At 36.1% G+C, this 24,042-nt stretch overlaps 1 protein-coding gene across 2 annotated transcripts in view; it reads left to right on the top strand.

Moving 5' to 3' along the window:
- LOC150097508 (uncharacterized) overlaps positions 1-24,042 on the top strand; it is a 98,615-nt gene that overhangs the window by 13,771 nt on the left and 60,802 nt on the right. The window contains exon 1 of one of the 2 annotated variants that reach the window (XM_090407778.1): positions 230-380. The exons of the other annotated variant lie outside the window; for it this stretch is intronic. The gene's annotated coding sequence lies outside the window, so the exon portion shown is untranslated. Of the gene's footprint in view, positions 1-229; positions 381-24,042 lie in introns of those variants that run through there. 2 annotated transcript variants of the gene reach the window in all.

Raw genomic sequence — 24,042 nt, 5'->3', positions numbered from 1 at the left:
CCTCCGTTTTATTATTATTTTAATAATACGCGAGGGAAAATAAATGATAAGCCGCGTGCGTATGAGTGATACGTTTGTTTTCATTTTCGAGAATTTAACAAAATGGGATCTTTTGAGACTGGTCCCTTGCCAAACGCTTTCAACTTCAGATAAAACGAAGCTTTTCTATTATACCAGAGCTTATATCGGAGATTATTTTCAAGAGATAACAGTCAAGCGTTAACTTTAAAATTATTGTGAACATCTCAAGAGGATTATTTAGAGCAGGGGTTGCCAAACTTCTTTGACCGTCGACCCCTTCAAGAGTTTCTTGATGTTTTATCGACCCCCTCTATTTTACTTTACGTAATTATAATAGGACAAGCGAAAAAGACGCTTATGTGAGTTTTTATATTTGTTTTATTTTATAGTTAGTGTTTATTGTATGTATAATATAGTATATATTATTATATTACTATCACTAGTAATATCACTGGTATTACTAGTGATATTAATATCACTGGTATCACTACCGGCCCTTCTCAATTCTTTAACATAGAGAAGTTTAGTTCGTGAATGAATAACGATTGAATTATAATATGTATGTTGATGAATTTTAGAACATTAACGCTCACTTTTATGTCGATGGCAAAAATGAGACTGGGATCCAATGCGTATAAGTAAATAAGCAACCGCGCACGTGTTGCCATCTCGCGCCGGCCGGGCGGGAACCACAGACATCCATTTATTGGTAAATACGTCATTTTGGCCTACTTCATTTGCCTCCATAACTATTTTCACGACCTTGCTCCATCTTACAGGTCTTATTCATGTCACTGTTCTTACGATTCACTCTTAATTGCGTTGTCATTCAGGATGGAGGTAATCCAAGTTAACCGAATTAAATATTACCCGTACAATGATGTCTTATATTTTTCTATTGACCCCTAACAATGTTATATCGACCCCTGGGGGTCGATATCGACCACTTTGGCGACTACTGATTAGCCGTCCTCATGGAGGTGTAGGTGGCGGTAGCTATACTACTATTCCATGAGGACGGCTAATTCATCTTCAAATGAAAAGTTTTTTTCTCTTGTCATAGACAAGATTCGTCTTGCGATGTATCTTGACGTCATACAAACCTAAATACTGCTCTGACTGACGGTTAATCTTTTCGTGATGAAAAAACGCTTACGTCGCTATATGAGACCCCCCCCCCCCCACACACACCCCGATAACGCTAGGTCTACAGAAGGAAAGATCATTATTGGTATGACTTTAGTCACCCATTACAGATACTACAACATTACTCAGTCTTTTTTTGCAGCTATTTTTTATGTGACTCCCACTCACTAAAGGTCGTAAACTTATAGAGCGTTAATAAGGTGGAAGGACTAAGGATTTTTCTTTTATTAATTTTTTTAATTTATATTATTTTATTGGTATTCATTTTTACCTGGTTCTGAAACTCTCCTCTAAGGGCTAAACATGAAACTTTTTCAAGCTATTCACATCGCCCAAACTAGGTATCTTTATTATTTTTTTATTTCTGTCAAAGAAACACTCCTTTTAATCGTGCTTCCAAATAAAATCGATTCTGGAGCACACACACATATATATAATAACCAGGATTAGGAACATCTTTTCTTATCCTATCGCACGTCCTAGGAGGAATGCATTCTTGGTTATGGTGAGAAGCGAGGATAGTCTGTCTACTGATTTCCGAAAAAATTACCCCTAAAGTAGTGCTATCCGCTCTTTTCTTGAGGGAGGGGGGGGGGAATGAAAAGTCATAAGAGGATTTATTCATGAATCATAAAGTATATGGCAATGTTTCAGCTTTAGAGAATTCTTTTTTTAGGTGTTGGCGGGTGCATCACTTTATACAGCGATTAATTTATTACGTGCAAATTTTTAGGAGTGATTTACATACAAAGTTGTGAACTTCTGAGAAGATATATCAGTTTTAAAGTTAAAATATGATAACCTGATATATGTAAAGTAATAAAGAAGTAGGTGAAAATACTGAGCATGAGACTCAAAAAGTAATCCATAATGACCGGGTATTCTTGTATTCTTTCGACTCGGGTGATGTCATTGTTTTACTGAATGTAGAATATGATTTTTGACATTATCCTTTTAGACGATGATATTTACGATTGTAAAGGATCACGCGTTTTTTTTTTTTTTTTTTTAAATGCTGTATCTGCTTTTGAAACCACCAAACATAGCATCCGTTTGTTCCTTTTTAACTGTGTCCACTGTTTTTTATAACTTAGCGATCAGTTATTTTCATTATATCAGTAATGCACGCGGCGTTAGCATTATAGCTATAAAATTGCTAAAGCGAAATGGCTGTTATAGATCTAATGTTGGAAATCTAATGATTTCCAATATTAGATCTATAACAGCCGACGAAAAGTTTTTTAAGCTTGGATGAATATGGTGTTTAGAGCAACAAAACATTTCATTTATGACAGCAGACAGCAGGGCCTGAATTTTTTTTCCCTTGTTGATCTTCCAGCTTTGAAATTAAAAAAAAAACGAATAAATAAATAGTAAAAGCGCAATTCACATTACGAAGTTGCACCACTGATTTTGCTTTCATTAATGTTCACCTGTTCTTTGTCATTAACAGTTTGTACCAGAGTTGGTAGTTTGATAAATAATTCGAATTCGTTTGTTTCTTTCTTCTCACAGCTCTACTGAGTAGCCGTTTATTTTGAACACCCTAAAATTAAACATTAATGAACATAATTGCCAATAATTTAAAAAAGAACACACGCACACCAGCAGTCCTATCAACCTAATAAGTTTCAATTGAATGTATCTGCAGGTCATCAGGGACCATCTGCATGAGTTGAACGCATACCCTTCGGATAGGTCATTAGTTAGCAAAGAATATCTTATGGCCAATTTGATTACCAAAAACAGTAATAATTCAAATAGACAAAGAAACATTGCTTCTAATTAGAACGAACAAGACGAGAACTGTAATTCAATTACACAACAGGCTGGATTGAACAAGTTGGATAACCTCTCCACTTTTCAACTAACAGGCTGAGGGTTCGAAATCCACCGTGGCATACAGGGGGGGGGGGTGGAAAGTTCTGATAAACACCTAGAACAAAAAATAATTGATTTTGTGTCTTCTTATATATTCCTAAAAGAAAAAGAACAAATGATTACAATTTGATGAAACACGGGGCTAAAGGATTTTAAGATATGTTTTTTTCTTGTGGCTATATCAGTTGCTTTAATATAATTTTTGGTCATCAGGTCGTAAATGTTTGCAATGTATAATGGACTAGAGAAATTTCCGTAACAAAACAAGAAAGATAAAAGTAGATCAGATCAAATTTATATACAGCGTTCCAGCCATCTTCCCAAGAAGCACAGCGTGAGTAAGAACGTCGTTAGAACAGCATCTTTCGAACACTAACTCTAGCACCATAAAGTAATTCACCTGCTTTACAGGAAATCCTGTCCTGAAGATAGTCGATAACTCAGCTGCTCTTAGCCAAAGAAGTTCCGTCCTCTTACTAGTTTCAAAACGCGTCTGTTAAACCCTACTCCTACTGAAATACAAAAGGTCACTAGTGACCTAAAACATGTTATGTTACCCTTCAAGAGTCGTAGTAGATGCTTTATTTTTCATATAGGAACAACTTCTGTGACCTAAAACACCTCTGAGGACAATACGGTTAATTGTGAACTGGATATTCCCTTGAAAGTTTCCAGCTGAAACTAGATCACAAGGTCTAGTTTCGGTCGTAGTCCTTCAACGGAGAGGGGGGAAAAAAAAGAGAGAAAAATATCACGTTTCCATTCTATGGCATATTATTAAACTGGGTGTGGTTATAAGAAGTAAGACGAGAAACATAACATTTATTAAATATAGTAACTTTTTATTCATACATGTTAAGTGACTGTTCCCTCCCAGATAGTTAGCTACCTTGGAAAGCTATATACTTGGCTTTTGTAATTATTTGCAACCAAATATCACTTTCGTATATCATGTTATCAAACTGTCCTTTCAAGATGATTGTCCGTTTTGGAAAGAACGAAAAGCCTTTCAGAGCAAGTCTAGACAACAGGTGAGTAATCAGTTAAAGAAAATGTTCTCCCGAGATATTTCTTACTGTTACTTCACGTAATTAAACTCCCATCCTATTAGTCTCATGGTTAATGTTTGTTTTAACGAACCCAAAATTTGCACTTTCAACATTTTCACGAGTAGTCTGTGTAACTGGATAACCTTCTTTGTTGCGTGACTGTACAATTTTCAAGCCTACTTGAAGCTTTTTTTTTTTATCCCTTCATGTCATAAATTCTTGCTCGTGATTCGTAATATTACTGCTATAAACTGTAATCATTTTAGAATTTTCATAGGTCTATTTTAACATCTCAGGTTTTTTACTTCCAAGATTTTAATTTCAATTTAATTTTACCTTGACACAGAATTTAATACAATATTACTCCTCATAATGACGTTGAAAAATATGCACTATCTTTATTGCGAAAACTAGTTGCAGGGCTGATATTAATTATTTAACTGTTTCTGGTGCAAGTCGAATCATGAAATATATGTTGGCACGAAACACTCCTGCTCATTGCAAATAAGCCATTTAATAAAATCACTAATTTCGTTACAGGTCTCTTAGCAAAAAAAAAAAAAAAACCTTACTTTCTCCAGGTACAAGTTTCACAACCTTTTTGAGTGGGAGTTATATAACAAATAACTTGATATATCTAGATGTAGATATATTACTTCATTTTAATAATGAAGTTCAAAGTTCTGCCTTTGATAGAAATATAAAAAATGACGCTAATACTGTATTTGCTAGACTGCGTTTCTCTTTGGAACAGGACAGCAATATGGTACAAAAATTAGAAAAATTTTAAATTAAATCTTGTGCTTCCGCGATGGCACTTAGTAACACAAAATGTTCAACGTATTGTATAATTTTATTCGCCATGAACAGTTTTTTTTTAATATTATTGCCGGTCAATTAACTATCTTCTTTTCCCCAAAATTTATAAAATTATTTGTAATGAAACTATCAGTATTCTATGTGTATTCTATTAGTATTCATGTGTATATTGCATGGAGTCTTCCCTTAGCGTATTATACTCAATGGCCTATCATAGACAGATACTTCAGCTTCTTATAAACTTAATTTCTACTACGATAATACGGTTAATCTTGTCTGCGCAGTGTTTATCTGATTGGTTTGCTGGTTTTGTAAGAGAAAAAAACCGAGCTTCTTGCAGGGGGAACCCTTCGCCGTATAATTCGAACCCATATCTTCCTAATGAAGCCAAATGCCCCAGAGGCGCGGGAATATCTCTATATATTGTTTTTACATTAAAAAAATGTTAACTCACCTATCTTCCTTTTAAATTTCGTCTACTTTCGTTTTACTCTTTATATGCACGGAATCGTGAAAATTATTTCATATGTGAAAAAAACTCTGTAACTTATTTTAAAACAGAACTCGCAAACTAAAAACAAAAGCTGGAGATATATCAAAACTTGAGCTTTATAAGAAATATTTTTCATACTGTGCCTATTGCTTTCTCTAAGAAGATAATACCATTCGATAGCCAGTGGCTAAAATTGTTATTAAAGAAATCAAGCTTCTGTGGTTGTTGTCTTCTTTAATTATATCCGGTATGACCACACGATGTTTAGAATCCTTTTTTCTAATGTGTTTTCAAACACACAAAAATATTTTTGAAGTATGTTATAAAAACAAGTAGAATAAACAATTTTCAGTTATACGTGGTCATACCGGATCTATTTAACATGAGACTTGCGACTAGCTTCCTAGGATCCATGATCCCTTTTGATATCCCTCAAATTTTTACTAGATCCTCCCACGCATTGTGGGGTTTCGCGGTACAGTGCTTAAGTACTGTTCAATCTGGCTTAGGCATTCAAATAATATTATTCTCCAAATCTCTTTACTAATTTCTGTTACTTTCTTCCTGTGGAATGGACTTCCTGCATGAGTTCCCCAGTAACTACAGTATACAATAATTTTCTACCTCTCTTACTTACCCACCGTATTCAGTGCATTTCAGGTTTTTCAACCTTTCTTGGGTTGCTAGTATATATAAAATAATATAAACTGATAAACTGGGACGTCTTATTTTCTCTCTCTCTCTCTCTCACACACACACTGGTGTGCAAAAGCTATGGACAAACTACATTTTCAACTTTATATGAAAAAACTTCATGACCATAGCCAAAATTTTACATTAATTTATTGCCAGCATACTAATAAATTATATTATAGAAAAAATGTGTTTATAAATTTCGAACAAATTAAATTGCAATACGTTTTTGGCAAAAGTTACAAATTTCCTATAGATGTAGTTAAGGAATTAATATGCAGTGCTTACAGAAAACTATGTGGAGAGACATTTCAGTATGGAATATGTCCATCCCTAACTGCGACAGCTCTCATAACGTCGTACTATGCTTAGTACCAAGTGATTCAAAAATTCTTGAGGCAAACTGGCCCACTCCTCCTTCAGAACAAGGATAAGACTTTTTTTTTTTTTTTTTTCATGTAGGGTAATTTCGAGCAGCAATATGTCTCCCTATTGCGTCCCAAACGTGTTCTATGAGGTTGAGATCTGGGGAGCGTGGTGGTCATTCGATTCGATTAATATCCTCTGTCTCCAGAAGTATCTCCACTGCTCGTGTAAGATGTGGTGTGGCATTGTCTTCCATACAAATAAACTCTTCGTCTACAGCACAGTCGAACATGACGTTGAATAACTTTTGTTGCAATATCGTTCACCAGTCAGAGTCCTCTTTTTCCAGCACTTGTAGCTCCGTGCGTCCATTAAGCATAATGCTTCCCCACACCATGACCCCAAAATCGCTGTATCTATCCTTTGCAAGAACATTTTCGCGATGGTAAGTAGCCACTTTTACGCCACATCAAGTGTCGTCTAGAATCTCAGGAAAGACTAAAACGACTCTCATCTGTAAATAGTACAATTACCCATTGGTGTCTTATCTAATTTTTATGGATACAACACCACTGAAAATGCACTCTATGATAAGCTGTGGATAAAGGGACGCAGACTACAGGCCTTCGGGCGTATAGGCCTACTTGTAGCAGATGACTTGCCACAGTTTGTCTAGATATCCCAGTGCCTGTGCTTGAATGGAACCGACTTTCAAGCTGACCTGCCATGGTGCGTAGATTACGTTTTGCTGTTATAACCAAAAATCTGTCTTCATAGTCTGTAGTGGAACACATTCCATTGGTCTGAAATGCTGCCCAGAGCCTGGATATAATGCTATGAGAGATTCCAAACTCTCTGGTAATATCAGTAATTCTGGCGGCCTTCTTCACGCTTTCCAATAATTCTTCCCAGCGTGAAATCATCTAGTGAGACATACATCCAGGTTTGCAAATTTATTCCTTCACGAAAAGAGCTTCCTTCAAACACCATTCGTTTTGCCTTTTATTCTGCTGAATGCTACCAAGTGACCCTTTGCTCGCGATTCGAAATTTGAATGTATCCCCGCTTTGTGCTTGAAATCGTCAGTTATACAAATCGCCTCAAGCTGATCTGTCTGAATTTGCGGCTGTAATCTTCAGAAATAGTGTTTGTCCTTAGGTTTTGGACACCAGTGTATATACAGGGTGATCAAAAAGTCGCGTACATCAGAAAATAAACTTCAATTTTTCTATATTAGTGACAAACTTTCTAGAACAAAACTTCTAGAAGCAAAGCTTATAACCGTATCTTTACAAAGCCAAAAATAAATAACATTAGTAATATTATCCGCCTCGTTCTTGAACCCAGCCAAGTGATCTTTTTACCAAATTGGAGACGACTCTTCGAAGCATGGAATTACTGACTGCTCTGATTTCTTCAGTAATGTTCGTCTTCAGTTCATCAATTGTGTGAAGATTATTTTTTATACACCTTACCTTTCAGGTAACTGCATAAGAGGAAATCTGGAAGTGATAAATCTGGCGACTTTTGTAGCCAAAGTCCTTTAGAAATTAGTCTGTCACACTCTTGAAAAATTTGTATTGTTTCATTTGATGTATGCTGCAGATCAGCTTCAACTTTGATGTGCGAGATTTTTGTTTTACCCTGTAGATATCTTAGGAGACGTATTTACTTGGCTATATGACATAACTGAACAAACATAAATGACTAAAAGCTGAAAGATAACAAAATAGAAACAACTGTTTATTATTTGAACATACAACTAGTTTCGTCTTCCTAGAAGACTTCGAGTGCATGACATGAAAAGAGAAATACAAAATAATCATGACAAGAGAACACCGGCTATAAATTAAGTTACAAACGGATAGTTGCATTTGAAGGCGTTTTGGATTCCACAGCATTGTTGAGCATGTTCAAGTGATTATGATATCGCTTACGCCAAAGTTAGATGGTTAAGGAGTAACAATCATAGAGGTTATAGTTGAGGTTAGTATTAAGATGAGCCGGATTGAGGACAGTTTCTGTCTATGTTTTCTGATTTATTCCAGATCACTGGATTTATGATAGAATCTTCATCGTCAGAGTTAGCAGAATTAAGAAGATGAAGATTCTATCATAAATCCAGTGATCTGGAATAAATCAGAAAACATAGACAGAAACTGTCCTCAATCCGGCTCATCTTGTCCAATTTTTATGGATACAACATCACTGAAAACGCACTCTATGATAAGCTGTGGATAAAGGGATGCAGACTACAGGCCTTCGGGCGTATAGGCCTACTTGTAGCAGATGACTTGCCACAGTTTGTCTAGATATCCCAGTGCCTGTGCTTGAATGGAACCGACTTTCAAGCTGACCTGCCGTGGTGCGTAGATTATGTTTTGCTGTCATATCCAAAAATCTGTCTTCATGGTCTGTAGTGGAACACATTCCATCGGTCTGAAATGCTGCCCAGAGCCTGGATATAATGCTATGAGAGATTCCAAACTCTTAATATCAGATAGAACGGTAGCTCTATCTGATTAGATAGAACGGTAGCTCTACTTCTGCCATAGATGATATCTCTTACACACTCCTCTATACGTAGTTCAGTGGAGTTTTCTGCCTGACCAAAATGCCACATATTGCAATTACACCAAAGACGGTAAACACCCGGATATTTTAAGCTGTCATGTTTAGGTTTTGCTGTACTAGGCAAGGAACGGAGTTTGGCAAGAGGAGTGAAGTGAGAATTTCATTTTTCGATAATTTTAGCTAACTTTGGTGAAATGGAGCAGAAAGGTTGTTAGAAGAAACCTTCGTTCTTTGGTGACCTCTTCTTCACTAGAGAGGGAGCGAGAAAGTTTACCTAATATATATATGCAGTATATATATAAAGACAACTATACCCTATTCTGGACACCAAATATGGAACTTTTTTCAGGCCTCAAATAAGGAGGACGGTCGTTTCTCACCTGAAGGACATTCACAAAACATTATGCCAACTGGGATTCGAACTCGTAGCCTATTGTTGGGAGAGCGGATACACTAAGCCGTCGGCTAACTCATCAATAAAAACTCATTTGTCAATACAAATAAGTTCTTATTGATAAGAACTCATTTGTATTAACAACAAATCAATTGATGAATTAAATAAAATTAAAAATTTACATTTTCAGTTCCTGATTAAAATCTTGCTCTTCATTTGTTGTAAAATCATATATTGTTCATTTCTGGGATCGAAAGACATTCGTAAAGTTGCTGTTTGCAATTTCTGCTCTCCCCCTTTTACTTACTAGTCTTTAATATGAAAAAAGGGCTAATGCCAATAATACTTGAATGTTTATTGATTCTTCTCTAAAAAACACACATATAAGATACTAAATATTCAATTCTTCCATTTACAACGAAACTAAATCACCAATTCTGCAGACTCCGCGCATTTTAATTGAATTCTAATATACATTACTTTTAGGTGAAGAGTTCATCTACCTACGTCCACAGAACTATTCCAAGAGAGGGGAGGAAAAAATTCTCCAATGCTAGAGAGAGAAAGAGGTGGAGAATTTTTCTCACCTGAATTTCCCAGAAGAAAAACGCTGCATGCATCATATAAGACCGGCTGACCCAACTGAAAAGGCCCTTATGAATATTCCTTGCGTCCTAGACGGGACTCCAACCCAGCTCTTTCTAACTAAAGGGCATCATCGATATCGACTGAGATGCGGATATTTTTTTCTCATTGTCAGATATGGTTGTGAGCAGATATTCAGTGAATGAGTTTAAGGAGAGTATGATAGGAATTGTGTGAATGATGGTTGCAGCGATGAGTCTTTGGACTCCAAGAAGATATCAGGTAGTAGTAATAATAATATTCGTTTGCTGTTATATATATAAAGCAATACCCAGCTTTAACACGTTTTCGTTTATGACTATCCGCACATACGACGGTTTTAGCGACATGATGCTCTTATGAATCAACATGTGCAGTTTGCATGAACTGGTTTGTTCACGACATCCTTGCTCGCTACATCTGTGTTTTCGTGTTTTGTTGTTAATTATAAACTGTTTATAACTAGTATGTTAATTATAAAAGAGTGCTCTTGCTTCCAGTAAACAGAAGACGCATAAACCTATTAAATTAGATACTCAGATTAAAATTATTAAATTTGCTGACAATGATGTATTGAACACCGAAATAGGCTGCAAGCTAAACTTACATCGCACTACCCACTACAGATGTTAAAAACAAAATAAAGTGAAAATTGCTAGTTATTTGTAAACGTGACAATGTTATTGCCGAAACTGAAGAACATTTCATGGTGTAGACGGGTTGGCGTGGCGTATCCCTTTAAGCAAAGCTATTCAAAATAATTTTTATGTTTGCGAAAATTATTCTAAATTTTTGTTTCCATAACTGATGTCTATTTATGTACATATATGACTGCTTAAAACGTTATTAAACCACTGCATGTGTCCGAGAGAGAAATGGCAGTGATTCATACGACGATGGTCTGGAATCTAACGTGTCGTATGATTGTATATATGTGAAGTTCTGAACGCGTTTTTAAGCTGCACACAACCCCGAATATAATCGTTTGCACCTGAAAACATTTTCAGGTGAAACACCTGAAATCAAGATTCATTGAAAGAAGTAACAGAAGTCTTACATCCTCTTAAATTCATTCAATGTCTGTGCCCTTATCACTTATTCAGGGAAGCATTTCGCTCGCCAGTCATTCTCAATGCAAAAAAAAGTCATTCCTCACTCCCTTATGCACCACATCTTCACAAAATGTCTTCTTGTCCTTGCTTCTTTCCCTAGCTCAGTCCTTTGAAAATATCTTGGATATCTATCTGATAAGCTGCTCTTAACAATTTGTATGTCTCAATCATATCCTCTTCTGCCGATTTAACAAACTCTGCAATTTACATTCCCTCAACGTATCATCATAGTCAATATTTCCACAAATCCTCCAGAGCTTAATTTATTTCCTTGAAATCCACACGACCAAATCTGTGCGTAGTTGTTTACGTGTAGTTTAATCAAAGTCTTGTACAGGGGAATTACTACCTTCTTATCTCTATTTGTGAAGTTTTTCTTGCTATAGTGGAATTTCTTTGTGCTATTTTTATCTCTTTTGCAACATATCTTTGAATTTCAACTCTCTGTCCACCAAAATCCAAAGATTCCTCGGTTATTCCATCTCCTATAATATAAGGTGTTCACAAATGTTTACCCTGATTATAATATAACTCTTCAGTGGATACCTGAAATGGAACTCAAAGTTAGACTTCAATGTGCATAACCTATAGGGAAAAAAGTCAATGAACAACTTCAACATGTGCACCGCCGGTAACACGTAAACTATCCAAGCGGTAATCAATAACACGCCAAGCATTCTCCAACATTTTGTGTGACTCCTTCAACTGCATTTCTGATGCGCTGTCACAAGGTCTGGAACTTGTGACAGCACATAAACAAGATCCTTAACATACCCTCAAAGAAAAAAAATCTAGGGGTGTAATGTCCAGTGACCTCGGGGACCATGGGATTGGACCATCTCTGCCAATCCAGCGATTCGGGAATTCTCGATTAAGACGATTGCGAACATCACGAGACCAATGAGGGGGAGGATCCGTCCTGTTGAAAGATAACATTTGGTTGCATCTCCTATAGCTGGGGAATGGCATAATTATTGAGCATGTCTAAGTACACATTTCCATTAATTTCTTTTTCAAGAAAGAAGAAAGGGCCAATCACTCGATCATGCATTAGTCCACACCACACATTGAGTTTTGGACCAGCTCGAATGTGCTCTCTTATGGCATCTGGGTTTTCAGATCCCCAGATCCTTACACTGTGTCTGACTACTCCACTCACGCGAAATGCTGCCTCATCAGAGAAACAAACACGCTGCAAAAAATCATTATTCTCATCGATGCGGTTCAAAATGAGGTTAGTAAATTCTTCACGCCTTGGATGATCATCTGGCTTTATCTCCTGGATAATTTGGACTTTGTATGCAAACAATTTCAAACTTTTGAGTACCACTTTGTGGACTGTACTCCTTGGCATTTGAAGTTCTAGTGAAGCTCTTCTGATTGACTTCTGCAGTGACCGGGTGAAGGTAGATTTAACTGCCTCAACTGTCTCCTCGGAAACCGATGGTCTGCCACTGCTTATACACTTATGAACTGAATCTGTTTCTAAAAACTGTCTTCCATGACTTAATAAGCTTGACATCAGGTGCGTTCTTTCCATACTGTGCTTGTAACTGGAGATTTTGTTTCTGCTAGCCACAGAACACATTGGGCTTTTTCCTGTACTGAAACCATTTTTAAAGAAAATCAGCAACAGCGCTCCTGCTGGCAAAAGTAGTAAACTGAAGATAACAATATGGAAACTTTATGAGTGCCCAAGTTTACCTGCAACAAAATTTATTCAGTTAGTTTCATTGTTAAAATATTATAGCCAGTTGAAATCAGGGTAATCATTTGTGGACACCCTGGACAACTTTGCATCATCTACAAACAGTTGAATATCTACTTGCAAACTCGCAAAATCATTAATAGATTAAACAGAAGTGGTCCCAGCACAGAACTTGTATGAACTCCTTCTCATAGACAGCTCTTCTATACATGGCCCTTTAATATTTATTAAAGTTTCCCAGTCAATTCAACCGGTTATCTGAATCCATTTCCTGTAACTTATATATCAATTGATTATGTGGTAGCTCAGGGCTGCAGAGAAAAATTTTCGGGCCTATGACAAGTCTGTGGTCCTGGCCCCACTTAAAAAAAGTGCATCACTTTTGTTTAATAAAAAAAACTCATATAAAACATTAAACATTTATTTAAAAAAAGTGTACAATAAATTCAAAATTCGATACACTACATACCATACAAAATACAAACATTAAATAAAAAGAGAATTTTTAAATTTTTATTGCCTCATCCACTTCCTCACTTTATGGTTAGCAAAATCTTTAATCACCTCGTCATAATCAATTTTTATTGCCAGGTCATGTTCTATTAATAGCAAAGCTAGGCCATTTAATCTTTCCTGGAGCATTGATGATCTACTGAAGCTCTTTATTGCTGAAAGTTTACTAAACGCTCTTTCACCTTCGGCAACTGTTACTGGTATTGTGCAAAAAATTCTGCACAATTCGGGAACATTACTGTGAATGCAATTACTAGCTAGCGCAGCCGACAGCAACAACCTTGCACGAACGCCTATTGACGTCATCACCCGCTATAACTACAGCGATCCGGGCCGAGAGAATCAATGTCTTCCGGACACTCACTGAGAGCTAAAGAGCGTAGCCGTCTGTCAAAAACAAAACACAGTATCATTCTCGATATGCCATTATCCTTGTTGTATTATTACGAGAATTAAAACCATGCATTATAAACACAGTTATGTGACACGTCGGGGTCCGACGGTCGGCCCTTTTCGATGCCGGGCCCGTGACAAAAGTCTCAGATGTCACCTCCTCTCGGCGGCCCTGTGGTAGCCTGTCAAATGCTTTTGCAAAATCCGGAAATATCACCGTATATGAATTACCCCTATCTACTAACTGTAGTCACTTTATTATAAAATATAAGTAGATTACTGAAACAAAACCTTCCTTTAACAAATCCCTGTTGACCTCTATACAGAATTCTTTTCTTATCTACCCAATCATGTATCCTATTCTCGACCAATTTCTCCAAAACCTTAACAACCAGATATGCAAACAGGTCTGTAATTCGAGACATCTGTTTTGCTTCCATCTTTATGCAATGCAGCAATTTTACCCTCTCTTCACTCATTTAGCTATCCTTCCAGACTTAAGATTTTTTTAAAAATGGAAATGTCATTTCCTTAGCACTTTCTTTCACAACTCGCATGGCTAAATAAAATCCACTCCAACCGTTTTATTCACATATGCATTACTTAGACTTTCATCATCAAAGGACTGAGTTGAGGTATTAATACCTCAACTTCCTACTTTCTTACAACAATATCTTTTCCATCGATATGAAAAACCTTAACAAAATGTTCACAGAATAGTTCCACTATAACTTCTGCCTTAATTACTCTTACACTATCTCTATATAGTAAATTTATCTTTTCATAATGATTCGTTCTTTTGTTAGTCGCATAAGGAAAAAACTACTTGGGAATTCTCCTAGCCTGTTTCGCTAGTATCCTTTCATAATCTAACCGCTCATTTATATTTGTTGCATTTCTAGCTTGCACTTTTTCATGTAACTTTACTTCTTCAAAGTTTATGGTTCCTCCATAATCTCTTCTCTAATTCTTACTTAATTTCCTCTTCACCCATTTGACTTGCTTTATTTACACACAAACTTAAATAGACACATTCATTTGTCAGCAGCAGCACACATCCTTCCTATAATTTCTGTCCTCTCTAAAAACAATCAGCTTCGATTCCAATCAAGATAACCATATTTCCGTGATCCCGATTATCTCAGGCTGAAACGAAAAAACGCCAAGGCCATAAACACTCCTTTCTTATTCCTTAAACACCGAAAATGTACTTCTTCCATTGGTGTATAAGCAAAAGAAGGTACTAGACTTTGCCTTTGACCTTTCATTGTTTTCCGTCGCTTTTCCCCATTTCTGCGAACGTTATTTTCGACAGCAATCCACATTTTTTCTCCTATTCTAATAACTCCCGTTTCCATGATCTGATACCCGCGCACTCCCATTAAACAAAGATTGTTTAATGGGAATGTGTTAAAAGAATGTTTACCTCCCGATAACGTCCAAATTTCTTCAAAATCTCGATTGCACATTTCTGTTCTTTAACTCACCCAGGGATCATTCTCACTTTCACTGACATTCTGCTTTCATGTAGAATCTCTTCTCTTCAGCAAACTTACACACACACACACACACACACACACACACACACACACACACACACACACATCGTCGTCGTCATCACCTTTAATCTCATGCCAGTTTTTCTTTCTTTCTTTAGCTCAGAGGCACACATGAAACAGACAACTTTACGTCCTGTTTTTGAATACCGATTGCTTTCCTTATTAACTGTTGTCAACACACTTGTTACCTTCAAGGCGTTGCGTGAATCCCTTGTTCTCTTCTTATTATTATCACAAAAGCCAAACCAATCACTTGATTTGGAGGTCTGATGTTGATTTTTATTAATTTTTCTTTTTTTTCTTCTGTTACCTCTCCTCCTTTTTGAACTTTCCAACACAAGGCACCAAGAGAAGGCCAGACAGTATAGGAAGGGAAGCGCAGGATTTCAAATCGTTGACAGAAGTTTGCAATCCCTCTCTTCAGACTGGACAAAGGAATGGACATCAGAATACTTGGATGGTTATATACCGATAACTTTTCCTTTGCTTCCACAGTATCCGATGCTTTCCAGCTCTCCATGGGATACAAGGTTTGAATAACATCTCTCGACTCTGAAGACTCCGCCTCATATTTTCATCACTAAATCTAGGCTGCAACATGAGCGTCCTGAGATAACAATGAATGCAATCCAAGCATCACGAACAAATAATTTATGCAAAGGCAGAAGATCAGCAGCCTGAGGCTGCGAAGAAACCATTTGTCTTGCTTCACTAGCATCTTCAATTGTACGGCTAACTGTTTTAAATAGGGGTGTATATTACAGCTGTGCACCGCACACCTGAAAAAAAATCAAATTCATTGAGCAGTTTTTTATTTGAAATAAATTTATCTATTTATTATTTATATCGGATATTTATTTGAAATCAGTAGTCATGAATTGTTACAAATATCAAGTTATTCACAGTGTAACTGTAAATAAGACAAGAACAAGCGTTACCATCGCTGCACACGTTGGCTAGTCATATGTGAAGATTGAATAATGTGATTCCTTACTCGAAGTATGCAGCCAGGCATCAATGTGCATTTTTTTAACAGCTGAAGGTGAGCAGTGATAATGCAGCATGTATGCTGGCACATTGGCATTGACTGGGTTCTGGGTGCGAATTAAAGGTAGTAAGCGTAGACCTAAGCTAATTGTACTTAAATAGTACAATTGGAATAATACAAAAAAGTGTACTTCAGTAGTACAGTTGGCTTAGTTCTACGCAGTAAATTTCTTACCTGTAACCAAGAAGAGCAGTGTAGTCAGTTATTCTTGTTAGATAATCGTATTTTTTTTTTAAACAGCCATTTATTTTTATCTTTCGCGACAACTTGAAACAGTTGAAGATATTTTGTGTACTTCTTTTCAGACCGAGATTACGAGGTTAAACGTTGTTGTAGACAATAAACCACGTCTGTTTTTTCGAAATTTCCATGGCTTTTACATCGAAAGGAAGAATTGAACTCATATATAAATATATAATGGGTTTATTTTAACAAAGTAATTTTTTATATAAATGTAACCATTTTTAAATGGTACCTTACTTTGCCACAGCACACCCACTGGAATACCCATCGTACGTGCCTGCTTAGTTAGCATATCTGGTGATTCTCGTTTCTTTGTATTTCACGATATTTGAGTTTCGTCATCAAATGGGATACATTAAATTCACCACAATACATAAATCTATGAGTATAACCACTTTTCAATTTGCATATCCTGTATCTTTCATAATTATAAATAGGATAGGATTTCAAAACGTTTTGAAAAATGGACTGCATGCTGACAGCATTATTTTATGAACTTTTAAACTTAATCCTTCACTTGGCAGATTTACGTAAATAAGTGCTTTCTAGTGAAGCGCTCTACTTAAGTCAACAGGCACTCACTGGAAAGCAACTGCTCATATGCAGCTGATATAATACGATTGTTTCATTGCAAATACAGTTGTGTTTGCAATGGAACATTCATAAGGCAATTGTGTTCTTGTGTTCGATTGATTCTCCTGATAATCAAATAACGTGAATAAATTAACCATTAACAGCTCTGCAAATCTATTGTTGTATGCAACATTATGTTATAATCATCCTTAGCACAAAAAATTAGGCTTAATCACAACACCATTCAAATACTTATACAAACTGATGCTAATACGTAAATGTTGTTGTGTTATAGCCTTTCGTCTGTTCAGGGGCAGCTATATATACGCCACCATCTAGGGAAATGACTATGAGCAAGGTGGTTTCCCGTTGCCTTCCTTGCCGTACTATATCCTATGACTGTAGCCTGTGTGTTCACGGAGCCGGTTTGCTTGCGGGATGAAACCTCCAGATAAACTGGTGGAAAAACCCTGCTGTCCACGCCCAAGATCAGCTAACTTGGCTATGACTGAAAAAGATCCTTAAGCTCCCCACGTCGCCGATGAGAATCGAACCCAGGACACTCCTTCCCCAGGCATATGGTTGCAAAGGGCATAGCCACTCGGCTATCCGCGCAGACAATACGTAAATACAAACCAAAAAAAAAAAAAAAAATGCTCAACACAACAACATATACATACTTCACTCCGAAAGAAGTATCTGATTATACAGTCATAGAAATAACAGTTTCATTTTTAAAAAGAAGCACGCTGAAATCCATTCTATGCGACAGTACCACGCTGCAGCCTTTTTGGAAGTACTAACAAAAAGTTTAAAAAATGTATCAAGTCAAGTATGATAATAAACAGTAAATAATTTATCGTTGTTTTTAGTACATATCTTTCACAAATTCATACTCTGGATTTTTTTCGGATATTAGTGATGGGAATTGACAGCTAAAGTGTCCATGGAAATCTTACCTGACATTCTCTTATAAAGGAGCAAACTTTAAAATGAGATTTCTATTGGAATGTATTCAATTACGTTACTAACATGTCTTAAGGATTATGAGTTGTATGCAAATACCATTCACGTCCCTCTTCTCACCATTCTTCGTAATATCAATGGGGAACATGATTAAAAGTTCCTAAAGACATTGTAATAGTAAATAAATAACAGATATACATGTATGTTGGATGATTACTGTTGATTTACAAAAGATAAACCAAGCGTAGTTATACGCCCTATTGACAAGTTAAAATTCTGTTTCCAGTTAACCTTTTTAAATTATTTTTCTCTGTGTGTATATTACGGTATAATTCCATTGTGCATGAATGCATTTATAATGAAATTTTATGTTTAGGATCTGTTCTAAATTTTGTCGGATCTCAGTTTTAGTTTCAGTCGAACTCTTTTTAAAAAGTGATGAAAGCATTCTAGACGATACAAAATAATGTTGTATTTTGACTTGATATTTCTGTTGACTTGGTTGTTTTAATGAGAGTCTTGGATCTGGAACTAACTGTCTCTAATGAGCGGAAAGAGGAATTTGCGTTTCTGGAATAATGATTAAGGATTGGGAGAGACTAGTTAGCAATACGATATCGGATTGGGTAGATAAGAAAAATATTCTGTATTGAGGTCAACATGTGTTTGTTGAAGGAGGAATCTTGTTTCGATTATATTTTATAATAAAGTGACTACTTACAGTAGTGATTCATAGGTGGTGGTATTTCTGGATTTTGCAAAAGGTATTTGACAAACTACCATATAATTGATTGGTAGTCAATTGCAGAAAATGGGTTTGGATAGCCGGTGAATTGATTGGATAGAAAATAGATATCAAAGGGTTTAATATATTTGTTAAATATATTGAATATTAAAACAAATATATTTGTTTAATATATTTGTTAATGATATTGCGGTGCAGGCGGTATGAAAACGGATATTCACTGTTTGCAGATTATGTAAAGTTGTCAAAACTATTAGGAATGACGCTGATTTACTGATGCTTGAGGGATTTGAATAGACTGGCTATGTTGGTAGATATAGATACGTTGGGATGACAATTCAACATAAAGTTTTGCACTTTCGAAAATTCTGAAATGCAACACTGTGCATCATAATTGTGGTGTATTGCATGAGATTGAATGACAGAGATATCTTAAGATTTTGGCGGACAGAGAATTAAAAGTTCAAAGGACATGTTGCAAAAGTGATTATAAACAGCACAAAGAACTGCGCTATAGTAAAACGACATTGAAAAAATCAATGTTCTTATTCTTTCACAGTATATAAGAATTTTTGATTAAATCACATCTGGGTTACTGCGCACAGGTTTCGCTCCCTGGATTTGGCAGGCTCCGAAAATTTTAGAGGCAAACGATAAAAGCAGTATCGGGTTTGTGGGATATGGTTGAGAAATATATTTGCAAAGTTTGGTAAATAGGCGGAGAAGAGGGGATGTTATAATTGAGACGTATGAATTATCTAAGATTTCAAAGAACTGCGCATCAGTAATATATATATATATATATATATATACTGCTTACCAAGAAGTCAACAGACATTATAGTGTGAGAAACAAACAGATTTGCCAAACAGATAGGACTACTATCACAACGGAGTTGCATTGACTTTGGAGCATCATGTTCCTCCAGTTTATATCAGCTACAAACATGTGACTTGTTACATGGTATGATGTACCTTGCCCATGGGGGTGTCCATTAATTTCTTTCTAAGCAGTGTATTTTAAGTTCTCCAGCAAAAGAAAATATTATTATTATTATTACACTGGCAGCACCACGGGGTCAGACTCATTTGGGAGGCCCACTAAACATTTAATCAAGTGCTATTCATGATTTGCACAGTAACTGTCATACGTCGTACTGAATTCATTCATCGACAAAGTACTCACGTTTAATCTGATAACAGATTTCATTCCTTTACCACCTTCGAAGTTTCTTTACCTCGGAGTGCAATTAGCAACTCACTGTTGCTAATTGCACTCCTACTCAATCTCTGTCATACACTTACCCCTCTTTTCTGCCTGTCAAATAATTTCTGTAATCCACAAATCTCCAGTTCCACAAATATAATTTACTCATTTCCCATATCAGATGCACCACTTAAGAATGAAACGTTGCTGCATCCTGGAGGATTCTGTAAAGAACACCTTGTATTAAAAAACAGACGCGTTGAGTCCATTCCATATAGTTCCAGTACAAAGTTAAAATAAATAGAGAAAAGAAAAGCATTATCCCCGAGCTTTGCATTTCCCTTTCGTGAATATCTTTGAGAGATTTATAACTTTAGGAATTAAAGAAGTTCAGATATGTTTGATTGTTTTGTAAAAGCTATAGAACGGTGAGAACAAGACACACTAATGAAACAATTTCTAGCTTGAAAATATTTTTGTTCAATAGTGTTACACAGGCATTTTAACTCCAGCTTGTCTCTTACTATTCATAGAAATATTTGCTTTTACCACACAAGAATTGCGATCAAAATTTGTTGCATTTTGGTGTAAGTGAAGCCTCTAGCAACTATGATTTTCGAGTTAAGATGTTACAGAAGCCGAACCTTTTGTTACGGGCATAATATGAATACGAGACTAAATATATACCATCTCGGCTTTCATAGGGGTTCCATAGAAAAAGTTATGTTAGGCATTTAAGTTGAAAGGTCAAGGTGACAGTGGATCTCAATGTCAGAAAGCCAACAGTACCACGGACTCTGTATATATATCCTTAAACGAAGCAAAATTTTGGCAGTATTCCATTATAAGGTGAACAAACAGAGGCTCTGCCGAATATAGTACCCCACCATCTGTCATTAGAGGAAATGAATATGACATTTTTTTTTTTAGTTGAAGGTGATTTAGTCCTCCTCAAACAGAAAGTGACAGGCTTTTCCTCCGAGTGGTTCAATTGATTGTATCTGAACATGTACTTTATACTACATATTATACAATAAATCAAATTGCAGAACAAAAATTCGAGCTTTTATAATCATTAATATTGAACTGTTAAATTCAGACCAGTCAGGATACTCGCTTATAGTATTGCTTGCGAGATTAACTCTTCGTTCTTATAACCAGTAAAATTAGTAAAGCTTAACGTCAACTGCATCAAAGTAAACGAAATTCAACATTAGATATGTTTCACTCTTAAACAGAACAATAACTTCTAAAATACATTGTGAAAGACAAGATATAATACTCTTTCAAATGAAAAAAAAAAAAAAATGAAGTTTACTAAATTTCTTCTAATAGTGCTAAGACGCATTATTTTACTATGGCAAGATACTGGAGAAAGAGGTGGGAAAACACTAGTATTATAAAAAAAAAAAGGTTTCAGTAACTAAAGTTCGTGCTGGTAGATATATAAATTAACTGTAAGATAAATTGTTAAAAAATGCCTTGAAGAATCGTATATTTCTGGGCGGGCTTGAAAATCTTTTTAGTGTTAAAGCGAAATAAAAGCTATAAACATTGACACCGCACATTCCAAAAACATACTGAATGCCGAATCTGACCATTGGCAACGGGCGTAAATTTTAATGCATTTATAGTTCTACTCACTATATTTGTTTTCTTTTGACTGAGATGGACCAAAGTGTTATTATATTTATTTGAATAAGTATCTTTCTCGAAATACATAGTTACATTTACGGAGTTTCGATCACTTATCAAACTGAATAATTTAAGTTAACTAATCTTAAATTGTATAATATTAAATTCGGTGTAATATAAAATCAGTATAATAGCAAATATCATGATTTTTTCTTCGTTAATATGCTTTACTACTGTGGATAATTCAGAAAAGATCCCATGAACTATATTTCAGTTTCGATCGGTTGTGTAATAGCTGTCACTAAGTATTTGGAGATTATCTTTTTTTTTTAATTTTTTTTTTTTTTTTGCATGCAACACGGAAACATGATAAATTAAGAAAAATTGTCCAGATCTTTGAAATAATTTCTTTGCGACATTAAACGATAGAAAAGAGAATAAAAATGCATTCTGTCTATTTACTTAATTTAATAATCATTAGTTGAATAAGCTAATAAAATATAGAAGCGAATAATCTTCTCCATTTTTAGAGCTATTTACTGCTGATTAATTTACTTTAAAGTAACTTATGCAAAAATAAATAAATAAATAAATATGCAGAAGCATAACGCTTATTTCTTTCGTTTCAAGTGCGTTTAAAATGCTGAAAGAATCGTTAGGTTCGTTTTATCTTTCATCGGTTCTTCCTTCCGTCTTTCCTTTTATCTCTCCTTCCATTAGTATGTCATTTCCTCTGCTATATCTGGACGCGTTTTTATTAAATTTTGATATTTGGGATCCTGTCGAAAACTTATATCATAGAATCAATTTTGAGTTTAACGAAATTTGCCATTAATTTTGGATAGCAAGCATTGTCCAAGTGATTTGAAACGATACGAAATTACGTGGTACAAATGACAGTACATATAAATTTGAACAATTTAAGCTAAATTCGCCAGCAATGGAATCTTTGTACTAAAACTTGAAAAATGGGATTTTATAACGAGACACACAGATTATGTTAATAAATGTAGTACATGCAAATATTCTTATAATTGCGTTGAAACACAGTCATCCTGGAATCTTGCACTTCCTATGTATAATGCTCCCTGTAATTTTAGCCAATTTAGCACGAAGCATGCTCAGGACATCATGCGACTGAAGACTTTCAAAGCTGAAAAAGCAAACTTATGATTTGATCATATCATTTGGTTGTTAATGGGGAAATAAGAAAATTAACTTTTATACCAGGGATTCGATTGAAATGAGTGATTTAAAGTATTACTTGAATTTTTTATTAATTTTGAAATTTTTATTAACCTCAAGGGCTCACTTTAGTGAGTACGGGCATGGCAAACCCGAGGTACCAGATGCTGGACCATGCCTTACTTCATGTAACATATATCTGTTATATTATTCTGTAGACTGGTTCCTCCGCTTCTTTCTTTGCTTCTTTCTCCTCTCCTTGCTCATTCTCCCTGATGCTATTAGAGTATTCGAGGGCTAGGGGTGAGTCTTTCCTATCTTGCTAAGTCATTTCGTCTTATGCAGCCACCGAAGGAGGCAAGCTAGCCTCAATAGGTGCCGGTCCCAAGCCCGGATAAATGCGAGGGTTGATGTCAGGAAGGGCATCCGGTCGGAAAACTTCAATGCCAGCTCAAACTATGATATGAGTCAAAGAGAAAATGATATAAGGGCTAGGGCCGAGGGCTACCGCCCTTGATGCGGTAGCCCTCGTCCACTTCTCGCCCTAGGCTACCGCATCAAGGGCGGGTGCGGTTAAAGAAGCGAGCCCAGCAGGTGGAGAGGATGTTGCGAGTGAGAACACTGAATGTTGGAAGCATGACTGGAAGGGGAAGAGAGGTGGCAGACATGACGAGGAAGAGGAAGTTGGACATTTTATGTGTGAAGGAGACAAGGTGGAAGGGGGGAAAGGCAAAGGAACTGGGGGATGGATATAAATTGTTCTACTCTGGAGCAAATAACGAGGGAAGAAATGGTGTAGGAATTGTGGTGTGTGGCAGAATGAAGGGTGAAGTACTGGAAGTGGGTAGAAGGAATGACAGGATCATGCGAATGAAATTGGGTCTTGGAGAAGAGTGGGTGGTCGTATTATGTGTATATGCCCTGCAAGTTGGTTGTACAGCAGAGGAGAAAGATGAGTGCTGGAACGTGTTAGATGAAGAAATGAGGGAATTGGAAGAAAATGAGATGGTGATTGTCGGAGGAGACTTGAACGGACACATAGGAAGACAGAATAGAGACTGTGAAAGGGTGTCACTGCCACTTGTACATTATTATG

The sequence above is a fragment of the Typopeltis vanoorti genome, chromosome 17 (genome assembly GCF_054136105.1).
Source record: "Typopeltis vanoorti isolate ZY-2024b chromosome 17, IOZ_Tvanoo_1.0, whole genome shotgun sequence".
In the NCBI taxonomy this organism is placed as follows: Eukaryota; Metazoa; Arthropoda; class Arachnida; order Uropygi; family Thelyphonidae; genus Typopeltis; species Typopeltis vanoorti.
Note: the sequence above shows the minus strand (reverse complement) of the source record. Positions and strands in the feature narration are given on the sequence as shown.